Consider the following 12,270-nt stretch of genomic DNA (forward strand, 5'->3'; position numbering starts at 1 on the left):
CACATAATAGAATATTACTCAGCTTTAAAAAGGAAGGAAATCTGGCACATACTACAACATAGATAAATCTTGAGGACATTATGCTAAATGAAATCAGCCAGTCACAAAAAGACATACTACATGATTTCAAGTAAGTGAGGTATCTAAATAAGTAGATTCCTAGATAAAGAGGATAGAATGGTTGTTGCCATGGGCTTGGGGACAGTGGGGAGCTGTTGCTTAATGGGTATAGAGTTTCAGCTTTGAAAGATGAAAAGAATTCTAAATATGGATAAGCAGCACTATTTAACTATACACTAAAAAAAAGGTTAAGATGGTAAATTTTATGCCTGTGCATTTTGCCACAGTTAAAATTAAAAAAATTTTTAGAAGTCTTACGGTAGACAACAAAGAATCATATCACTGTGGGTAAAGGTGTGGAATTTGTTCAGAGTCTGAACCAATGTTTCAGTTCTGGCTTCCTACTGATTAGCTAGATGACCTTGGGAAATGTACTTAACCTTTTGAGCAGCCTCAGTTTTCTTCTATACAAAATGGGAATAATAATACCTTCCTTGCTGGCTTGTTAAATTGATTAAATGAGGTTATGTGTTCAGGACAGAACAATACTTGGGCCCTAAAATAGATTGTTAGTTTTGTTATTAAAACAGATAAAATCTGTTGAATTTGTTGATCAGGTCCTTGGAGGTCAGAAGAGGATAATATCAATAATGAGTTAGTGGTAAACTGAACCCTATTCAGGAACAAGAAAAATGAAGACAGTATTAAGGAGATTATTTCTTCACAGATATATACAGAAAATATATCTAACCAAGGGCCTCATGGAAACTTCTCAGATTATGCTCTCTCATAATTCTTTCCTTGCTCTAAGTTATTGTAGTTTCTTTCATATAACGCTTATCAGGCATTGCCTTGTTCTGCTAATAGGTAATTTCATTTTCAAAATCTACCTAATACGAAGAGACATTTAAGTATCAGTATTCTTGATTCCTTCTCTACCCTCTCTAAGGGGGATACCCATTTGTGTCTCTTGGCTATCAGTGATAAGTTTATTTGAGTAAGAATGAAGATGTACAACTGAAGTTGCTCATAGGAAAAAAAGGCTTATTCAACTGTTCAGAGGGAAAGAAAAGCAAGGCAGGCTGCAGTTTGCAGAGAGACAGATGTGAGGACAAGTGGCTGCCGTGGTAAATGGACTTTAAAAAAATTAAGAGGCTTTCTTAAGTTTATTTATATTTACAAAATACACATAAATATATTGTCATATTTAAAATTTAAAATGATTCATACAAGTAAAAAGCCCACCCTTGACCTCTTGAAGGATCTACCCCAATCCCACATTGCTAATAATTCAATCTGTATCCTTCTAGACATTTTCCCATGTATTAAGTAAATCTACATATACATAAATATTTAGTATATATTAATGTTACTACATATATATCAATCTCTAGTTTGTTTTACTTAATAGTAGATCTTAGAGATTTTTCTCTATTAGTACATAAAAATCTAAAGCATTCTTTTTAATTGCTTCATTGTGTATTAAGGTATAAATTCAATGCATTCCTAATCCATACCTTAACAAGATTTCTTAGATGGAACATGATAAGATAATTGTAAAATGTATCAAGAAGAAATAATTTAGAAAAAAATCTGAGAAAGGAAGAAATAAACAGATGAATTGACTTTTCAATTATCAAACGATCCTCTAAGGCTGTAGAAATCGAAACTAAGTGATGAGACGATTGAATTTCATCATCTTTGCATATAATAAAAGTGGCATTTCAAACCATTGGGAAAGTGGGTGTTGGGGCAATTAGCTAAACCATTTGAAAAATAGTAGCATAATCCCTGTGTCATATTCTTAAAGGATCTCCTTAATGCTTTAGGCCTAAGTCTATAAGCAAAAGTAGGGGAGAGAGACAATATAAGCTAGGTATCTTCTTCATGCAACACAATTCTAAACAGTGAGACTTTAGGTAAGCCTGTTGGAGACTTCTAGAAAGAACTTCAGCTCTTATTCCTCTCTTCCTAGGAATGTTCTTGCATGGGTTTGATACCTTGGGCCAGTGTATCTGACCTGTGACCATGAGTAAAAGAACAAGGGAGTCAGAGATGCAGGTCCAGCAAACCCACACTTTTGAGCTGCTGCTTTAGCCCAGCAACCATCAGCCTACAGACTTCCAAATTAAGATAAGCACCTGCCTTCATTATTTTAAATTCTATTAACTGAGTTGTCTGTTACAACAGAAAACATACACAAACATTGATTAGATTTAAACTCTTTCTTTTAAGCCTCAGTAGGTAAGGTATACATTTTAAATTAACACAGGGTTTCTTGGGGCACCTATTGAGATTAGGTTTTCGGTTTTCTCCTTGTTACATACTAATGTAATAAATTACATGAACAGATTTTCTTATCTTGAATTATTATTAATGTCCTGGACATTATTATTATTATATTATATAATATAATAAATTTTTATATATTATAATATAATATAATAAAATATTATTATTATATTATAAATTCCTGTTGTTTATAATGTACCTTTGGGTTTGATTTGCTAATATTGAACATGGTATTTTCATCTTCACATTTCTAAATAAGAATGTCCTATGATTTTTCTCTTCTGATTTTGTTGTCCAGGTTATAACAGCCTGGTAAAACGAATTGATTAGCTTTCCATGCCCTGTTAATACAAGAACTAAATTTGTTTTACTGAATAGTTTTATGTTATAATTTTGCCCAGTTATGTTTTTCAGCACTTCAGCAAAGACCTATATTGCTCTTTGAAGAATTTTGATGATGGATTTCTATTTCTTTTGGATGCAATACCATTCTGAAGAGAAATTAAGTAGTAACAAGAAGACCCTTGTGCATTGGGCTAAACTTGTCTAAAACAATATTGTTTAATCAAATAATATTCTATTTAAAATTTTATTTTTCTTCCTTTATTCACACTGCCTAGCAATGTGTTTATGTATTTAGTGGGTGATAAAATTCTTGTCAAGAGAACGTCTTAAATGAACTCTCAGCAAATAGTGCCGAGACAACCCCCTGCAATTTGATAGTCAGAAAGCACAAACTCCTACCATAGTATTTATGCAATAAACAGGACTTAAGTTCCTCCCATGGGCTGGACACAGTGCTAATGGCTGGGGATACAAAGTTCAGACTCAAAAAGTCTAATCTTCTGGAGGAGACAGAAAAAATAAACATCAATGACAGAACAGAATCCTAAGTGTTCTAATGGAAGTGCTGCATTTGCAAAGAGCCACAGATGTGGGGAAAGATTAGGAAGTGGAGAGATATCATCACAATATCAGCAGTTTAGGATTGATTGATAGATATGGAAAAACATTTAAAGATTTTGACAATGGGAGAAGGGCCAGGATGTGCAGGCCATTTGGAAGCAAGAGCTAAATCAAAGGGTTGGCAAAAATTGGACATTTTATAAAAATGTGAAATGAATAAGAAAGAAGAGCTAAGAATAAGGTCAAGTTTCCCTAACTTACAAGGGGTCTAAAAATAGTAAGATAATTGTAGCACCACCTCATAAAACTATGGGGAGAATAAATTGCTTTAATTTATGTAACATGCTCTGAACAGTACCTTGGCACTTGGTACCTGCTAGCTTTTCTGTTTTCTGGTTACAAAATTATTCCCTGATGCTCTTGGTCTGTGGGCAGGAAGAGGAGGCAGTTCCCAGAGAGCTTGTCCAGTAGACATTCTAGTGCCAGTGTAACCGCCCCACTGAGTGACGGGGCTCCACGTGTCACCGCAGACATCCCAGAGTCCTAGACAGAGCCACTCCTGCTTGACACTCACACTAGCTGTAGACAAGGACACAAGTTTCCCCACTCGTTTGTCAGTTATCCCTTGCATTCAGGAGCTGAAAGTTCCACCAGAATGACACAAGCAGCCAGGAGAATCCTCTGCTCTGTGAAGGTTTGGTGCTCTTGACTCAGCCAAGCCCCCAGGCCAGAGGAAAACCCCCAGCTTTGTTCTTCAAATACAATTTGATAAGGTGCATTTTAGTTTCCTTTACACTTGCTGCATCAAGCTCATTGTTATTTGTGCATTTCCCAGCGTATTATACAATTCCTGATGATGAAATAAAACTAAATTTAGTTGTAAGTTTTAATTAGGTAGAGCGTTTCTCTTTTGGCTGTTTGACTAAAGATCCAGAAACTTCAGAAGCTTCAGAGACACACAGAAAATTCTTTGGGGCAGTAAGACATGGCCATGTGTTAGCAGAGGGAAGGGAGCTGATGCTTATTCAGCAACTGCTGCAAATGTGCTGTCCCATTTAATTCTCTTTCCAACCCTAGGCCTGCCTAAATCCACCCTTAGGAGTGGTTGTGAGAACTAAACAAATCCAGCTCACAGAGCTAGCTGCCTGTTATTTGAAGGGAGAATTAAATCCAGGCTGGGTGCAGAGAGGGAGCCAATCTGTATCCGAGGGGGCCAATCTGGGGTCTCTAGCAGCAGTGGGAGTCCTGGCAGCACAAGGTGGGAGGCATCAGGAGGGCAGCCCCTGTGTGCCCCTGGGCCATCCACCTGCTGATGAGAGCATTCTAAGTAGAGTGGGGGGCCCAGAGTGCAGCCCCTCCAGTGTGTGTGCGCTGGAGCAGTTAGCAAGAGTTAGGCAGGGCCCCCAGCTGAGTGGCCTAGGCCCAACTGGATCCTGAGGGGACCAGAGGGAAAGTGCGGAACGAAGCTAGTCACAGGCCCGTGACAAGACGTCCAGGGTGTGGAGAAGGGAAAAAGAAGAGAGGAGAGCCTGAAATGAGCGGCACTTAGAGCTTAGCTTTGTTTTCTGCCTCTTCTTCATATTAGGTTGGAGGCCTGAAACTGTATTCGCTACCTCACCAGCTGGCTTGTGGCGCTAGGGAAACCCCAGTCTGGGCAGAATCATCTCGGGTGCTGCGTGAGGCTGAGTGCGAGGCAGCAGGTGAAGCCTGGGGGAGAGACTTCCCGCAGACCGAACGCAGGCTTTCCACCGTGGGTCTCCGAAGTTTCACAGGAACTCTCGAGGTTGCTGAGCAAAACTTGTCCAGTGACATTGGAACTTGTGGTGAGATCGCCACTCATTGCGCTGTAATGGAGAGGATTGTTTTTGAGCCAGCCTCTTCCTCCTTTCCTGTGTCCTCACTGCCTCCCAGCCTCCTACTTTTCCAGTGGGTTTGGCTCAGTGGAATCTCATACCACAGTCTCTGCCCAAGGTCAGGAAAAACATCACATTTGCTATTCTGTCATTTGACTAAAACAACCAATTAAAAAGATTGTTATTATAGACCCACAATATTCATCTTCGATTAAGCACCCAGATAGCATTTGTAAATATTACCCCCATCAGCAGTTCACAAATGGCTTGATTTCAGGACCCACTGATACTCTTAAATTTATCGAGACCCCAAAGAGATTGTATTAAGTGGGTTAATTTATTGATATTTACCATGTTAAAAATTAAAACTGAGAATGTTGTATTTATTCTTTTAAAAATAACAAGAATAAACCCATTACATATTAACATAAAAACATATTTTTATGAAAATTATCTACATTTTCTAAAACAGAAAAAATTAATGGAAATGGTGTAAAGTTTTGCAAATCTCTTTAATGTGTGGCTTAATAGAGGACATCTAGGGTCTCATATCTGCCCTGCATGCTATCTGTTGTAATGTGTTGTTTTTTGCAAGTTTTTAAAAGAAATCCAATCTCACACAGATATACAGTTGGAAAATGGAGGACCTTAAAGACCCCTGGGGCACTCAGATCACACTTTGAGAGCCTCTCAACTACATCATCATCATAAATGGTTGAAAGGATACTTACTGCCCAAGGTAAGTTTGAATTTCTGTTTATGTTCTGCCTATTTCCCAAGTCTGCTTATTTTCATTATAATTTAGAAGACTAAGAAGTATGGGAAAACATCATACTCTTTTGGATATTGCTCAGGATTATCAGTTAAAAGATTTAGATAAGAGTAAGTATACATGTATAGCTTTGATTCTTGTTTACTAACCTTTAATTGTCAAATACAACAATCATACACAAAGTGCACAAAATGTAAATATAAATTTTAAGTGAATAACTAAAGTGAATTCTCAAGTAACTACCAACCAATAAAAACAATTAAATTTTGCAACATTCTGGAAGCCTGTGTGCTTCCATCCACCAGTCACCACCCAGTGAGCCCCTTCTTGGATATAACTCCATCCGTTCTCACCAAGGGTACCAGCTATCCCTGAATTTCATGGAAATCACTTACTCACTTCTCTTTATAATTTTATCCTAAATCATACATTCTAATTTTTCTGTTTTTTGAACTTTGTATAAGTTATATTATTTTGAGTTTAGTTTCTTTCACTCACCATTATGTTTGTGGCATGATTTATCCCTGTTTGTTCATTTGGTTGTGGCTCTTCGTTTTTACTGTTATTTGTGATCCTATTGAATGCACAGATTACAATATATTCATCCATGCAAACTTTTATGGGATATTTGGGCTGTTTCTGCCTTGGAATTATCATGAATAGTGCTGCTATGTATATTCTTGTACATATAACCTGATGCATATCCACATAATTTTTTTCAGGGTATTTGCTGATAGTGGACTTACTGGGTTATAGGCTATGCATATTTTCAGCTTTGTTAGATATGCCATGTTTTCTAAAATAGTTGTACAAATTTACACATCTAACAACTGTGGATGAGAGTCCTGTTTGCTCTGTACTCATCCTTTAATATGTTATATTAAGTCCTTTAGGTTTTTTTTACTTGCATATAATGTATTTGTTTATCTAAAAATCTGGAAAATCAACAAAAAACTTTTTGATACAGTGTTTACAAAGTTGTCCAGATACAAAAACAAAATTACTGATTTTCATATATGTGTGTGTGTTATATGAAAATATAATGAAAAGTGAATACCATTCAAAATTAGAAAATGTAATGAAAAAATTAGTTCATTCATAATTGCAACAATGATAATACAGCATAAAATACATTAAAATAAACCTCAGACAGATTGTGCAAGACATACAATCAAGCTAACAATAAAACTTTATTGAAAACAATTTAAAAAGCAACCTAATAACATGGCAAGGTTCACCATTTTTTCTTTATGAAGTAATTAATAAATGTTTGCTAAATGAATATTTATCAATAAATGAATGTGTGTTTCTCAGGAGGAGGCTGGCCTTGGCAGTCTCTTGTTGCTGTCTGGTTTCCCTTCTTATTGATGTTTACCACCCCACCATGTATTTTAATGGTCCTTGCTCACTTACAAAAAGAATAAGTGGGAGAAGTTGCTTAATCTTCATTGGAGATCAAGGTGAAAAAAAGCAGTCTCAATTTAAGGGAATAAATTATGTTATATTTTTCATTGGTTTATGGCCATCTAATTTGAGTCAAAAATTCAATTGTAGACTTAAGAGGCCAAGTAAAAAATGGAGATAACTTGCCCTGTTATTGCTGCTTTAAAAAAGAATTTAAGTCTATACTTCATTCAGATCTGCTTAGTTTTTACCTAACAGTCTTCTGCTGTATGGAGCTCCTCCAGAGCGCCACGTTACACTTACCTGCCATGTTTCCTTAGGCTCCTCCTGGCTGTGAAAACATCTCAGTAGTAGACTTTTTATGTTATTGTCAATGGTAACATTTTTAAAAATCTCATTTTCCAATTTTTGTTGCTTGTATAAAAGAGGTGATTTATTTTTTAATATTAAACCTTGTATTCAGTGACCTTGCCCAATTTATTTTTTAATTCTAATAGTTTATCTAGAGATTCTTTTGTATGTATACAATTACATTATCCATAGATAATGAGAAAAAATTCTGGGACAGTTAAGAGATTTGAACAGTCCCTTCACAAAGAAAATATCCAAATGGCCAATAAACATATGAAAATGTACTAAGCCTTATTAATAATTAGGGAATGCAAATTAAAACTATAATGAGGTATCACTATATGCCACTAGAATGGCTACAATTTAAAAAGACTAGCAATACCAAGTGTTGGCAAGAGTGTGATGTAACTCCCATACACTGACAGTGAGAACTGGTACAAACATTTGGGGAATACATTTGATATTATTTGTAAATCTGAACGTATGCATATTCTATGACCCAGTTACTTCATCCTAGGCATATACCCAAAGAAATATGTACAAATGAGCATGAAAACACACATACAAAGATTTTCATAGTAGAATTAATTATAATGATAAAAAAATCAGGAGAAATAAACTCCAAATGTTGATCAGTAATGGAAAGGATAAAACACTGTGGCATTTCTAACTGGAAATAACACATTCATGAAAATCAATGAACTTACAATGGCACACAGCAAAATTGAATCTCACAGACCTACTGTTGGGTGAAAGAAGCCATTGACACAAAGTTCAAAAACAGGCAGAATATAGGGTGTTTAAAGGCAGTAGTGATGTTGGGGGAGGAGATGAGCGCTGACGAGGAGTGAAGGAATACTGACTGGGAGATGATTGAGAGAGGTTTCTGTTTTGCTGGTAGCGTTTATGTCTTAGCTTGTGGTCTCAAAGGTGTGCAGAAGTTTCTAGTTTATAATAATTTGTTGAGCTGAGTACTTAGATTTTCTATATGTATTGCATTAGCCCTTTTTTTCAAAAGGAGGAATGGGGAGTCTCCCTTTTATGTATGAAAATACTCTCTTAATATAGACTTTGCTGCCCCATCCAAGGTATCTCTGAACTATTTCTTTTAGTTTAAGCTCTGTTTTGCCACTATTCTCTAACTTCTTGATAACTCTTAAATTACTTGTGTAATTTACCATTTTTATAGGGCCCTTTTTCTTGAAAAAAATAGTTGAAGAGATGAGAAAACAACTGTAATTTTGATTTCTAGATACAAAATTGTCTTGCATAGATAATTGTATCAAAAAAGAGGAGGAGAAACCGCTTCCTGTCTGTGAGGTTTATAGCAAAGCAGCTCCAGATTCAAATGACGATTTCAAATGGCTAGAAACGTTTTTTGTTTTACGTTTAACAATAAATGTCACCCTGCCTCTTTGAGAAACCTCATTAACCAGAAGAAATGAGTACAAGGACTGGAAGGAGTTTTCTGTACCACAGAAAATTAGTAGGAGAGGATGTGTGCAAAAACAATTTCCACAGACGGGTGAAGTGAAAAGTGGCTTCAAATAACAAAGGAAAAGATGACAAAGGAAAGAGCGGGGGCATTAATCCTTGCAGTGTGGGTAGACCTTAAGTCAGTCTTAAGAAATAGATATCCCTGGTAAAGACAAGGTTAACTGACTTTTCCTGGTTATTGTGATATAACTAACAGATGAGGGGAAATGAAACTAAAATAAAAGATGGTGTCTTCCAGAGCAGGAGACTTTAACCTATTCACAGGTGCACTTCTGCCATAATTATCACCAGATTCTCAGGAGAAGAGAGAGACGAGAAACTTCATAAAGGCAACTGGAAGAGAAGGATCAGGAAGCACCACATGAACACACTAGTAGGAATTGGGAAGAGGAAAAAGGGAAAAAAACAGAAAAAAGAATTCCCTTGGTATTATTCTGCATCCATCCTTTTTCTTCCAATTTCCTAGCTGTGGCCTTTCATTTCAACCTCCACAGCCAGGAAAGCCACTGGGCAAACCTCTCGCTGCCTTTCCCTGCTTCAGGTCACCTCCAACATTCTTGCCTATTCTTCTGCCCAGGGCAAAACTCCAGTCCGTTCTTTCCTTTCCCCAAAGAGCTTTTGAATTAAGTCCAAACACGACACCGGCATTTGCAAAACACCTCAAGCTGGTGTTCCCCTCTCAGTCCCCTTAACTCCCACAATCTGAAATGCCTTCTGTTTGCTCCTTGAAAATGTGTCCATTCTCCTGGCTCTGGCTGCTCTCTCTACGTAGAGCTGTGTTGGTCGTAGTAGCCATTAACCACGTGTGGTCTGCTGAGCACTTGACTAGTCCAAATTGAGCTATATTATGAATATAAAATTATGCTTCACATTTTGAAAACAATATGACAAGACTCTAGCTAGTCATCAATTTTATATTGATTACATGTTGAAATGATAACATTTGAATGTTAAAATACTATTAAAATTACACAAAAAATGAAAATTTTTTTCATTTTATTATTTTAATGTGGCTACTAGAAAATTTTGAATTGCATATGTGGCTCACATTATATTTCTATTGGGTAGTGCTGATCTAGAAGGCCACTCCCACCATGGCCACTACCTCTTTAGGCACATTGCTTCCCTCCTTATCCTCCACCAGCTGTAATTTCTTTTTTCTTTGAGAGTCACAATTATAATCATGGTTGGCATGAGGTATCTGTCTGAAGGCACTGACTGTGTTCTACTTGGTATTCTAACTGTGGTATACAGGAAAAAGCACAGGTTTGAATGCAATCCACCCATCTTATTAGCTGTGTGTATCTTAAATATTACTTAGCCTTTCTGAGCTTTAGTCTCCTCATCAGCAAAATGGGTGATAATAACCCAATACAATGAGGATTATCCAGAGAATGGCACACAATAAGTGCTCAGTTTATAGTGAACTAATACTACTTCTATTACTGCCACCACTATTATTTTTATTCCATTAGATTATGCAGTCTCTCAGCATGAAGGATCCAAGGCTATTGGATAAAGGCAGGATGAAGTGGCTCTCTGTCACACCTGGGGAGGTCAGCTTTACGTAAGTCTGCAAGTCCACCCTAGCCCCAGTGATGAGACTTTCTGGACGACTTCTATCCCCCAAGTGCAATGGACCATCTCTAGGTTGACTGACCTTGTGACTCTTTGCATTTGGCCTTTGTGCTATAAGCCATGGATGATTTCAGGCTAATCCAAGGATCCTTTTCAAAAAAAAGAAATCCACAAGGAATTATTCAATGACTTACATAACTGAGCACTTAAAAGTCGAACAGCTGAGAGATGATCTTACTTTTTCCATACTCATTGTGCAGAGCCCATGAGATGGCTGAGGTTCTGTTCAGAGCTGGCAGGCAAAGGTCAAAAGACCAGAGAGAATAAAGCCCCTACTTAAGAGGCAGAATAATTAGAAAGGCTGAGGCTTATTGGTTCTCTCTTTAGTGTAGATTAATCTCTAATGAAAAAACATTGGTGGAAGACTGGAAAACCATGCAAAGAAAAAAGAAAATCACTCTAGTTTCACAAGTCAACCATAACCACTGTTAAAATGTCAGTATATTTATTAATTTTTTAAATATATACTTTTACATAGTTGTGTTGTATGTTCAATTTTATGTCATTTTTAATATAACTGGGTGCTTTTTATATTCTAATGACACAAGTAACAACTTCATTATAGGAAAAACTTGTGAATAAAAGAAAAGGTTAAAAAGTAACATTTGAGGGTGGAGCCAGGATGGCGGCGTGAGTAGAGCAGTGGAAATCTCCTCCCAAAAACACATAGAGCTATGAAAATATAACAAAGAAAAATCTTCCTAAAATAAAGACCACAGGACACAGGACAACATCCAGACCACATCCACACCTGCAAGAACCCAGCGCCTTGCGAAGGGGGTAAGATACAAGCCCCGGCCTGGCGGGACCCGAGCGCCCCTCCTCCCGGCTCCCGGTGGGTGGAAAGAAACTGGAGTGGTTTTTTTTTTTTTTTTGGCGAGTGCTTTTTGGAAGCCTTAAAGGGACAGGGACCCCAGTGCTAGGGAGGCAGAACAGCAGGATGGGTGACCGGGTGCCTGGGACCGGCGCCTGAGGACAAAGAATATCGCGCGTTTTTCCCTGCGGGACCGGTGGGCAGGTGCTTTTTGGAAGCCTTGAAGGGACAGGGACCCTGGTGCTAGGGAGGCAGGGCAGCAGGACTAGTGAGTGGGTGCCTGGGACTGGCGCCTGAGGACTAAAAAAAAAAAAAAAATCGCATGTTTTTTCCCTTTTTTTTTTTTCTTTTTTCTGTTCCCTTTCTCATTGTTGCTGTTGTTGTTTTGGTTTGGAGATTGCTTTTTGGAAGTCTTAAAGGGGCAGGACAGGTCACTTAGACCAGAGGCAGGGAATCTGGGGATCGCTGGGCACTCTAACCCCCTGGGCAGCAGGGAGCACAGAGGCCCCTTACAGAGATAAATAGCCTCCCAGCTGCTCCCCCTCCAACAGGGCTCCACAATTTTGGAGGAGCAGCCCAGCCAGGCCACGCCCACAGCAACAGCGGAGATAAACCCCATAGCAACTGGGCAGGAAGCAGAAGCCCTGTCTGTGCACAGCTGCACAGCACAAGCCACTAGAGGT

The sequence above is a fragment of the Manis javanica genome, chromosome 2 (assembly GCF_040802235.1).
Source record: "Manis javanica isolate MJ-LG chromosome 2, MJ_LKY, whole genome shotgun sequence".
NCBI classification, from domain to species: domain Eukaryota; kingdom Metazoa; phylum Chordata; class Mammalia; order Pholidota; family Manidae; genus Manis; species Manis javanica.